Genomic DNA, 12973 nt, shown 5'->3' on the forward strand with positions numbered 1-12973 from the left:
TGACACACAGCTATGAAAAAAAAAAAAAAAAAAAGTGAAAGCAACATGTAAGTCAAATACCAGAAAAGGGCAGAGAAATTTGTTCTATCAGTGGTGGCTGTTCTTCAAGGAGAACCTGTCATGAATGTTCTTCATCTTCTTGTCATGAACAATCTTCCTCTTGCACATCATTACAGTTAAAGTTTATAATGGTTTTCAGACGTGTCAGTGTCTTAAAAAATGCTTTAGGCTGCTAAATATTCATGCAACTAGAGAACCGAATGATTAATGAAAATGCTTAAGAATAAAAAAAAAGTAGTACTCATTTGTGATATCCTCTATTATTACTGCAGTGGAAAAGAACTTTGGCAAGATCCAAATCCAAACAGAATTAAATTTTCAAATGAGGCTGAGGAAACTTGACATGGTTCTTCGGTTAGTATCTACTCAGAGTTAAAAATATATGCCCAGGAACATTCTGACAATCTTTTTAACAGGATATTGTTTGCATTAGAAAATTGAAACTAAATTTTACTTTTTCTACCTGTTCTATTAATAAAAGGCAATAGCACTGACATATGACAAGATGGGAAGCAGTGGAACTCAGCAGGTGTAATTTTCACTAGGTAAACGGTCTCATTAAGAAGGAATTCACCTCCAGCAATGAGGCATTTGAAACTGTGTTAGCTACGGAGCTGTGTAAAACTGTGACTACTGAAATGCAGGGTTTGAACATTTTGCTGGATCCTGGGCCACTAGGTTTATGCTCAAGTGGTAGAACCTGTGTTCATGCCTTGAATCCTTGTTAGGGTAAGGTCTAGATGTAGCTCAGATGCCTCTACTCTCTCTTTATTGATCGGGTCCCCAACAGTAATGTGGAGGCACATGCCAGTAGGAAGCTATCCACAGAGGAAGATATCCACAAAACAAGGACGCTAGAGTCTGTATGTGAGAAATATCTCAATATTTTTTTTTTCAGACAGGGTCTTCTGTGAAGCTATTTTATTCGCAATTGCAATGGCGGGCATTCTGCAAGCATGAGCGCACAGTAAAAGTTTATCATAACCTTATATTCCCTATTACCCAACACCTGATTTCTCCCGTTTCCTCATTGGCTGAGTACTACAGGTTCAAAACCTACTGAATGCCCTTCTATACCATATATGTACAATTTTATTTGACCAACTGTTAATTTCTCCTTTTCCTTTTTTTTTTTTTTTCCTTCTTCTCTCATGACTAGAGGGCCCATGATTTTTGTTTTTACTGATTTCATACAGCTCATCCTGTTTTTCTTAGCTATCCTCTTTATTTTGGGACAGTGGTACCTTCCCCTTATCTGCTTAACATACTCCCCACTGCTCTGCTACTGTAATGCCTGCACAATCTCTTTTGAATATGCAATGTTAGTGGATTTTCCACTGCAAAAACACCTTCTATTGCAAAAACACAACTTTGTTTCTCACTTGTACAACAACTAAAGGATGCTACTGCTCACCTTTCTGATCTGAATTAGAAATCTAATATAAGCAAGCAGGAGAGCTCTAAATCTTATTGTCAAGACTGCCCAGTCCTTGCAGCTTGAACAATAGCACACAGTAAAAATCCTCTCTAGTCTTTCTCCTAACTCAGCTGTACTACTTACATAAACAGTGTACAGTTACCTATAATTCCCCAAAATACTGAATTTGGAGGTAGAACTGTGACTTACAACTTGGAGGTAGTTAATGGCTGCTATTTTCTGATTACTTAAGTCTGGAGAGGCAGAATCCCCAAATGCATTCTCTACCCTACTAGTCCAGATTGCTATCCCAAATATAACAATGAAGAGCAAAGCAGTCACATGAAACCAGCTCAGCTGGTTGTGTTCTCACCTGCTTATTCCAAATATATAGAAGTGCAGATACAGTGAGGCACAGCACACTTGGGATTACAATAAAATGGTGTTAGATTGCAAGCAAAATAGTAGGAAAGATGGGAAAGTGAGAAAGATGGCTTTTTCATTGTTTTTTTTTTTCTTTTTCTTTTTTTTTTTTTTTTTAAGTGCTAGGTCTATATTTGTTTCCACACTTACAAAATTATTTGAGTACATTTTTTTGTTGTTGTTGTTGGTTGGTTTTATTTTTAAACCAAGAAGTGCTATCAGTACAGGTAGCAGAGTGGATGCTGCTATATTACCATAACAGTTCTACCACAATAATCAAATATGAATAAGCTATACCAGTAGAAATGTTTTTATGCCAGTTCACCTACAGCCACTCTAGAACTTGTACCTTTTTTAACCTTGCAAAGTTCAAGATGACATAGTTAAAGTAGTGCAAACATCACATGTAAACAAACCTCTTAAAGTCTGTAGGTGAAATTATGACTCACCAACTTCAGTTTGACCAAGTATTCACCCAGCTGTGCTGTTTTCCCATTCATCAGGTAGGATTAACAGTGTTTACTTACCTCATATCAGTGCAGGGAAGATTAATTATTGTCTGTATGTTTTCAATCATTTGAGGATGAAAAGTGCTACTAAACTACTAACCACCCACCACAAAGGAAGCTGTAATGACCTACAGAACAAGGTAATGCTTAGCTGTGTAATATTTTTGACTGGAACTGGCTGTTTACAGGTATTAATCCCTTCCTAAAATCTAGAAAATTAATACTTTTCAAGGTTTAGGGGATTTTTAGGTCTGAGCAAAAAACTGCAATGCTGCAAGGCACAGTGGGCAAAAAAAAAAAAAAAATACTTGTAAAGTATTTAATTTTGTTTCTTCCAAGACAACAGTAATTTTGTGAGAAGAGAAATTGCATTCACTTGTTCTCTCCCAGAGAAACTCCAAGGGCTGCCCCATGTTATATGCTTGTTACTGCACATTGGGCAGGACTTGTTTTTCTCACTGAGAAGCAGTAAGTACTCCTCCTGTGACTTAAAGCAATGATTATTAAGACCACAACTAAAGATGTTGAAAAATTTGGTCCCCTATGTTGGTATTGGGCAAATTTTTATTTTTATCACTCTGCAGTGGACATACCTTTATTTTTGATTTATCAGGATTTGCCTGTCATGTATATATTTACAAATATCTTTACATGACAATGTGATTTACACATCTCTGCCAACAAATAAATTAGAAATCATACTTATTGTACTGTAAATCATCTGCTTTATTATCCCACGTTTTTTATGACAAACAACAAGTTTAAGAAAAAAATTGAATATGCTCCTCCAGATCTGGCCTTGAAAATGCCCTCAATGCTAATGACCTCAAATGCCCTTAATGCTAATAATCAGCAAATTAGTGTCATAAGAAAAGCAAAGGGTTTATGATTCTATCTCTTTCCGAATTTTCTTCTTCCTTTATTCTTGAAAATTAAAGGAAAAAGCAAGGGTGGCAGGACGTGAGTTTTCCCACAAAACTACTGAAGTCTTGATCACCAAAGCACCTGTTTCATAAAGGAAAAAAAAAATGTTCCTGAAGAATAGACTACAGAAGGAAGAGCTGTGTGCCATTTGAATCTGACTTTGTTCTGCTACTGGGCAGACTTATGCTGATACTTAAAGTTTACTGTTAATTATTTAAAATATACTTTGACTTCAAGAAGATTCTATTGCTACTTGAATACTGCTCCATTTGAAAGGAAAAACAATGTTTCAATTTATTGTTGTTACTTTATCACCTTACTAAACATTTGGGAAATGCACAGATATTTTTCTCCACATTCTTTTAATAACCATGGTATGCAGCATTAATTTCCCTCCAGTCTTCATTTAAAAGTGCTTTTAGTAGTTAAGCTCTGCCATAATTACTTTGCCTAGGGATTTTTTTTTGCTATTTTTTGTGTGCACACAATTTCTATTAGTACCAAATAATAAGCATTGCTTGACAAAAAAAAAAAAAAAAAAAAAAAACCTAAATTATCATCTTCATTTTTCACAGAAATTATTTCAGCAAAGTATTTGATATTTTTATAGAGATAAAGTTATATTTATGTTAAGGATAAATTGACACTAGAAGATTTAGGATTTTTTTTTCTTCCTGTTTCTTCCCATATTGAGTATATAAAGCCTATTAAGAATGGAAATGGACACAAAATCAATTAGGTTGAATTGACAATGGCTTTTATTGGCATCAGTTGAGGTATTGAATTGTGTCTGTAGTTGAACATATAACAAAACCTGTAACATTCATAGTTTTGTCATGATCTCATAGAAGCAAGACTATAATCTTAGTGAAATTTGACTTTGAATTCTGAGGCAAAATTCAACTAAGACAGGCCTGATTTTCACCACACTTTTCTGGAAGCCAACAAGTGAGAAGGATGCACTCTGGTCACAAGTTGCCACACAAAAGTGAAAATTTGAAACCTACAAAAAAGGCTTCTAGAAACTGACAAAATATCCAAAATATATTTGATATCTTCATAGACAGATATAACTGTAAAGAGCACATGTTACTTTAGAAAGAACCTCCTCTACTGGTCTTCTGAATGCACTGTTAGAAATTTTAAAATAAATGCATTGAAAGGCATTAAGAATTTCAGATGTTTCTAACAGTTGTTCCCTCATATTACTACACAGTTATATATAAATATATATATTAATCTGAAATCAAAATGGATTGTAAGATATTAAGATCTTACCTGAAATACCTTTTATATAGAGAGAGAGTATATAGTATATTTCATAAAACAGACATTGTATTTTACACTGAATCCAGTATGGGAACAATCTATAGGTCAGGTACAAGATAATTTTTATTTTTTTCCCCCTTCGGGCATCATAAAAAAGTACTGTTTTCTTGTTTGTTTGTTTGTTTTTTCCTTAAAGATCTTACTATGCCCGTTTACACAAATGGAAACAATAATATACTTTTGAATATGTATGTCTTACAATTTTATATTGACATGCATGTATCTGACTGGACCTACGTGCAGATATATTCTGGATATATCCCAAATCTTCCTTCTTACAGTTTTCTACCTTTTTACTGTTTATTTTATTTTTTTAAAAAGAAAAAGGTTTCATGGAAGTTATGTATTAGAGAAATATTTTACTCTAATATATAGGTTAGTTTGAAATCTAATTATTTTGGTAAATGGCTTTTTTGACAAAAAAATAAAAATAAAAATCTTTAGAGAGCAAAAAACACTGGTGTGGTTTACTCTTTTTGTCACAGAGAAATTAAAATGAAATTGTAAGAAAAGTACATTATTAAACTACAATTGTTTATAAATGTGGACATCAAGCCTAGATTGCAGGATAAGTTATTTATTTTCCTTTTCTGATTTAAAAAGTTTTGATAAATAAGCCACACAGATTTATTATAAAGCTCCAAAGATTTGGTTACGGCGCACTGTTGTTGGGGGTTTTGATTTATCTTAAAAATGTACAGAACTTAGTATACTAATCTTATATTTCTCTAAAAGTAATTTGAACATCAGTGTGTTTTTTATTCAGAGCAAAAGCTGAACATTTGTCTCAAACTTGTTTCATTATGCCAGAGTGGCTTAAGGTATGAAATTGTACCTTAGTGTCATTCTACATTTTCTGTGTTTTTCTGAGGCTTTTATTGCTATTCTGTTTGAAATGGTTGTATAAGCGTTCTATATGATGCCATGTTTTTTTAATAATTACATGTACAAAAAAATAAACAAGCAAAGAACAACAGAAACAACAACATACATCATTTTGCTGTTTAAAATTATAAGATAATAAAATATAAATTGGGCTAGAAAGGGAGATGTTGTTAAAATTAAAAATTAGTCCTTAAACCCTATCTTATTTTCTATTACTAGTTAGCTGTTCACTCTAATATGCTATAGTTTATGAAAATGTAATATTATTAAATAAAAGCCTGAATTAATTTTGTTCATTTATGCAGAGAAAGAACATAAGTATTCCTTAAAAATACAGGTGTCAGCTTTTATGTTGCTGAAGTTTTGACCAAAGTAAGAATGAACAAAAATAAGGTATTTCAGATAGGCATGGCAGAAAAAAATTCTAATATGAGTTGGTTCTCTATCAAAGAAAGTGAATCCAGTGTTCCACTGTCTTGTTCCTCTCTCCACTCAGAATGTACTTACAACTGCATGACTTTTGTCTTCCCATAAGGGTAAAACAAACCAGTGGAAAATATCTAAACCAACAGATCTATAACTGTTTGTACAATCCAAGAATTTGTCTCTATGAGGCATTCCGGAACAAAAAATTTCAGTGTATGCATAACCTTGAGGTGTTGTGTTTATTCATATCCACCATAAGATTATAAAAGCATGCTTTCACTCTTTGTTTTTACCACAATTTGTTTCTATATACTATATAGATTTTATTCTGAAATATGCAGTTTGATTTCTTTGTCTTCTCTACACGTTAAGCTCTGTTTTTGAAAATTATATGTATATATATTTATAAAGGAAATTTGGCAAACAAAACACCTTTCAAGAAAGGATTTAAAGGGGGGAAAAAAAAAAAAGAAAGGGTTCAAATTATTTTCCAGTTCATTTGTTCATTTTGTGGAACTAAAAATTTTACTTTTTCAAGTTAAAAGATGCTGAAAGAAGCTGTGGGTGAAATTGATAATATGGCTTGTACTGAATCATTAAAAACAAACAAGCAACAACATCAACTACAGTGACAAAATCAAAAAACACATCTTTGAACCTGAGCCTTGCTTCCTAACAATAGAATTTTTTTTTTTTTTTTTCTGTTCATATTCTTGTCTGCATATGTTCCTGATACTTACACAAATATCCTACATTTTTACTCGGAACCCACAAAAAAAAAAAAAAATCAGTTCTTAACTTTAACAAAAACAAAAAAACAACAACAACAAAAAGTAAATATTTACACCATCCAGGTGGTAACAATTTCACATGTATTTCAAGAGACAAGCAACACAAATTCTAACATCTTCTAATTAACTGAATAAGTTTAGTAATAACCATACAAATTTTTTTTTCTTCTTTTTTTTTCTCTCACAGGTGAAGTTATGTGGTAGCTATTCCTTTTCTTTTTTTTTTTAATATTATTTTTAAATCAATGTTTGAAAGTCATGAATAATAATAACATGAGAAATATTATACAGAGGATGAGATGCCTAATGTTATCCAAGATAATTATGTCAAAAGAGCTCTAAAATTATTATCAACATGTGACATATTCAGAAACCATCAATAGTGAATGACCGAGTATTTACATTCTATAGACTTCATTTGTTCACATATGTTAATAATTTGTTTCTTTGCCCCATAGCCATTGGCTGCTTATTTGAAAACCGAAGTAAGAGAAAAGCAAGATTTGTGTCAAATAGATCCTTTTCAAAGCATTCAAATAGATCCTTTTCAAAGCGTCATCTTTGTGGATGAAAAAAAAATAAAGACGAGCACAAGCAAGTGTATTTCCATTACCCAAGCATCTTTACAGCTGAACTGGATATTCACTAAGGCTTCATGTCTGGAAGAAGACCTGTTTACCCCTTAACATTATGCGAAAGGACCTTGTGACTTCGCGTTTCCACTTCTGTTTGTTTTGTTATTTTGTTGCTGTTGCTACATAATGTTCATTCTTATTAAATATCCAAAGTTTTATTTTTGAAAGACTAAAACATAGAAGAAAGAAATCCCCTTAACATGGCTGATTACTTATCTAAAAAAAATAAAATAAAATATGGGCAAGCAGGAAAAGAAGTGTAAATAATTAAGTGGTTTTCAAAGTGGTAAATTAAACTTTGCATATGAGGTTAACATATAACCTTGAAATATGAATATAAAGGGCACGTGTATCAGAAACCTTCCTTTACAATGCTTTTCAGAGGACGTGAAAAATTATTTAGTACAATCAGGGATTATGCACAGAAAAGGGAATGGGATGTGCCCTATAGACATGTGGAGATGGACTTTGCTTTCTACAAACCCTTAAATCTTCTCACCAATCTCTTGATGTTTTTTGCAACAGGCAAAACTTTGGCTGCAGTTTTGAGCTTGTTGCCAACTTTCTGAACACACTGGATATACCAGATGTAGGCTGGGCAAATGGTGGAACTAAGCTGTGAGTTTTATGAAGCTAGTCCCTAAATTAAGACCTCTGCTATAGCAAAGCATGAAGATGAAAACAGCTGAATCATGAGAGGTCCAGACCTGAAAGTGTCTAGCTGATTTCCTTCATCTGATTGAAAACTGTACTTGGACCTTGAAAAACAGAGTAGCAATGACCCGTGCAGCCCTTCAGGTTCCTGAGTAGCAGTCAAAGCCCACATTTGAGAGGCAGGGTAACATTATCTCTGTGACAGACCTCCTGCCAACCTGTGCCATGTGCTGTGCTCCTCCTCCCCCCCTGCCCCTTTCTCTTGCAATTCTTAGCAAAAAATAGAAATTACATGGGCAAATGACTTAAATGACTTCAGGGATGTAACTATTAAAATGGCTAACGTTGGACATTATTAAGATTGGAAGCGACCCTCAGAGATAACTAGAACTTGGAAACTCCTGGTTATAGGTGAAATGGAAAATGCTTATGCCCTCATTTTTCATTTTCTTGCTGTCACTCTCTAATGTTCTCCAGAGAGCCATGACAAAGGAGGTTCCTTTCAGCTACATGGGATTTCAAAAAGTTAATAGAGGGAAACTCGAGAAAGAAAAAAAGTGTTTATTTTTAAGAGAAAAATGAAGTATTTTAGCACCAAACCTAAATTAACTATAGTCTTCCTTCTGTGCAATTATTAAAACTACCACCAACAAACACAAAAACCTTTTGTCATGCCCAGCTGAGGATAACTTTCAAACCTTTTTAAAGCTGTTAGGCTGGCTTCACAGAAAAGTGCATGGCATGCACTGCATAGTCCTGGGCTAATCAAAATAATTTCATTAAAAAAATTGCTGCATAGGTGTTTTTTTCCACTAGAATACACACAGCATTTTATCTCTTACTTTTTCCCTTTGGACTTTAAGGCTTACAAATGGAGTTTCATGCTTCATGAAACAACGACTTGCAGGCTGCTTAGGCAACCACAACGGGGCAGAAAGATGCCAGTCTGGGCTGGAATCTGAAATCCCAGGCAAAGCCACATCAGGCTTGCAAGCCTGTGCTTATGATATCTCCAGTGACCATTACACAGGGGTGAGGACTAGCAGTTTTATGATTTCTTTGTGAGTTTTTTTTTATACTTGTTCCACTGGCCACTGACTGTATATTTCGCAGGCCCACCTCCTGGAGTCATGCTTCTATAGAAAAAGATTTGTTCCTTCACACTCCTAGGTTTTGTGGTTGTGAAGCAATCTTAACACTCTACAACTGGTCCAAAGAAAGAGAGAGAAGAATGTCAAACAAGTCTCAATCCTTTTCAGGTATCCTATTATTTTTAGACAAACTTGTTATTTCTTGTATTTGGCAAAACTGTACTCATCCTGGATGCAGTTATCCCTAGTGACCAAAACTTTAGCCCAGAGGTGACTCCCTTTGAGAGGATAACAAAGAGGGCTCCTAAGAATAACATGAATGAAAAAAAAATTATTTCTGCCCCACCAAGCAGACCACTGCAGACCCTGAGGGCAGTGCACAATTGCTATGTTGACTCACTGAAAAGCAAGAGAATTCATATCGTCTTGAGGGAATGAACCTCTAGCCTCTCAACACACACAAGACATGCTCACCCCTTTCTTATTCATTCCAGTTCACTGCCTCATTTTTTACTGGAATGAATACTGAGTAGCAAATTGATTTGCATGTTTTATTTCGCTCTTAAAAAAAAAAAAAAAAAAGGAAAAGAAAAAGAAAAAAAAAAGCTGAACTCAATCAAATAGAGGAAAGAAAACCAACTCCCTCTCACCACAACAAAAAGTCTTGAATCAAAATTATCCTTAAAATATGCAGCTGTGTTCTATAGTCAAACACAGCCAGTGCTACTGAATTGCTTGATACGGCTTTACATTAGATCGACACTATTGAGACAGTTGAACCCTTGCACTTCTAAGCTCATGAGGGACCACCCGGGAGCACAGCTAACAGGATAAATCAGAAATTACTTCAAGACCAGGAGTAATTAAATTCACAGTGCTGGATAATGTGAGAGAAAGAACTGAGCAATTATGCAGCCAGAGGAAAAATAATTGCTCACACAGATGCAGAGTACAGCAAAGAATTAACCTGAAGATATACAAAAAAGATTAAGTTCATACAGAATATACAGATACAAGGTTGATGTAACACAGAGTCATTGTGTGCATTGCTTTGAGGGATTCTGTACGAACTATATAGTGTGGATTACACGTTTTACAAAAATCTGTCAGTGAGTTCTTGGCAGTGGTAGTTCTCAGCCAAGCACTGAATGCCAGGAATCTCTGGGAGCAATTCGTAACGCAGCAGAGCTGAGGACACACCATGGATTGAACAGGCACTGCTCAGGCTGTTCGTGGTATTCCTCCTGGCTGCTCCCAGTCAGCACCACCATAACTATGTAACCATTCTCTCTTATAAGGGTGGTTATTTTCTTTACAGTGACAGTAATGTGACAGGAATCAGATTAAACTGCTCTTTCTCATAGTGACACCTCATGTCTGTCTTCCTGCAGGAGTTGTTCCGGCCCTTAGGGGTCCCACACTGCTAGATTCATGATTGAAATTGCTCTCTCTGCAAAGGTCTCAGGTAACCCTCTGTGTCAATATTATTTCCCTTCCTTCTTACTCTACTTACTTCTACTTACTTGCACAGAAGCTTTTACTTTTGGCATAGTTTAGGAGCAGCCCAAACTGCACTGAGGACATTCTCCCCATGACCCTGCACCCTCACATCCTCTGCACTGCAGCCCGTGAGCATCGTGCCAGTTGTGGTCATGGTGACTGTACCAATGGCACAGGACTCACGGCATGGCTCGCTACAGGTGACGGAAACGAACCTAACCATAATCACCACATTTGGGCACTCCAGTGGTGCTAAAATTTAATACTTTCCATTTTGAAAATAAATAAATGAATCAAACCACAATCACAGTCCCCCTGCTTAAATATGACATTTTGTGTATAGCAGTGCAGGGATATTAGAAAGATTGCAATCTAATTCTTTTCTGAGAAGACACAAATTCTTTCCTATGTCCAACACCAAAACCCAATTAATCAGGCCTTTGCAAACTACAGTGCAAATTTTGTTTTAAACATGACTGATTTTCTGTTTTACTTCAATGCTAGAGATTTCTGGAGATACCAGTAGGAGTCTGCAACAAACATCAAAACACACATATCTACTTGTTTGGAATCCCACAGCCTGGCTTAATTCCCACTGAGTCACTGGAAATATTCTGGTTGACTTAAATAGCTTTTTGATCCACACCAGTCTCCTCTAGGGCAGCCAAATTCTGTTGAATAACTAACCCCCTCAGAGTTTTCACTGCATGCGTCTATTTCCTTGATTCATGGATTTTTATTTATTTATTTATTATTATTTTTTTTTCTGCCAACACCATTCATTTTTGAAACAGTACTAAGAACTATTTTGTTAATCATAAATGATAATTTTAAACTCTCTCTGTAGATGCCCATCTCTAAAGACAAGTAGATTTTGATTAAAATGAGACACTGTTTCCAAGATCAGACACTACATGTTCACAAATCCCACAGTATCTTCTAGTTAACATTATTTTTCCTAATATTTTTGTTTACATTTTATGCCTCTTTTAGCTATTGACTTTACTTACATATTCTTCTCAAACCTAACAAACCATTAGATTAAGAATAATGACCATCTGCCCATTACTTCCTATTGCAAATACAGTACAAATTGACCCAAACCAGTCTGTACATTGTGTTACGTATGTGAAATGAAAATTTACTTTATAAAATGTGGACCTTTTATATTCTAAGGAAGGAATCTATTATTGACATTTGGTTGCTACAAAGCATTACAATCAAGAAATAGAAAGACAAGAAAATTAGTTCCTGTACCGAACACTGATCAAACTTTGAGCTTAGTTTAACCTTTCTCCAAGAAGAAATGTGCCACGTTTCAAGGCACTTCAGAGAGCCATGATATGGCAAGCAACAGATAATTTTATTCCATCAAATGTTAGCAAAAGAAGTGGTTCTAAAATATTATCATTAATGTTGTAATCCCTAAACCAGTCCTTCACTTTTCAAATATTACAATAATCATATTCAATTATGTTAATATTTTAACATTAAAATTTTTATCTATTCAGGATTATCTCCCCTTCTAACAGCAAATTTTATAAGTCTATTACAATCTTTCTCTTCCTGAGGTCTTTGACACCAGAATCCTCTAAATAACAAGATTAATACATTTTAATTAAAAACCTTCAGAAAATTACAGCATCCTATAATTGTTGATTATCTGCTCGGTCTAGGCCAAGGTGATGTCACACGTGTCTTATTGGATAATATTGCTGTTTTTCATGCAGAATATTGCATCTCCTCCAAGGCTGGACCTTTCATATAATGAAAACACGAACTGTTACTAGTTAAATTATAAGTTTGCTATTTTTTCATTTTGTAATTTCTCTGAGAAATGGTATTTTACTGCAAGGAAGTAGATTCATTTATTTGTTAAACACATTTTCCTCCAATGCAATCATGGTTAGCACATTTGTTATGATTCTAAAGCAAATATTAAAAGTTTAAGATTTTGCTTTGAGATCATAATGGAAACAGCTTTTGAAATAGTGGAATTCTTTTTGAATGAAAATGCTGGTTTCTGATATCTTTTGCTAATGTTAATCCCATTTAGACAGTTCAAGGAAAGTTTAGTATTATATGAAAAGTATATGTTTGGAACTTCCAACAAAATGTGTTACATGATGGCAGGCAAACTTGATTCTTAAGAAACAGTCTTTAGGATAGTTTCTTGGGCAGGAAATGGCATGATAGTATTATCTCTGGTTATCACTGATATTAGTATTATTCCTCACAAGTGGAGCAGAGGGGCAGGTACTGATCTCAGGTGACAGCAACAGGACCTGAGGGAATGGAGGGTATGGAGTTGTGACAGTGGAGAGAGTCA

The 12973-nt window shown here is 34.6% G+C and overlaps 1 long non-coding RNA gene across 4 annotated transcripts in view; it reads left to right on the plus strand.

The window, feature by feature from the left end:
• LOC310894894 overlaps window positions 1-12315 on the plus strand; it is a 35726-nt gene extending 23411 nt beyond the window's left edge. For all 4 annotated transcript variants that reach the window (XR_014580265.1, XR_014580266.1, XR_014580267.1 and 1 more), the window contains one exon: window positions 7223-12315. This is a non-coding gene — a long non-coding RNA (uncharacterized lncRNA). The remainder of the gene's footprint in view (window positions 1-7222) is intronic.
• Window positions 12316-12973: the final 658 nt, after the last annotated feature.

This window comes from Anser anser (genome assembly GCF_964211835.1).
Source record: "Anser anser genome assembly, chromosome: 2".
NCBI lineage: Eukaryota > Metazoa > Chordata > Aves > Anseriformes > Anatidae > Anser > Anser anser.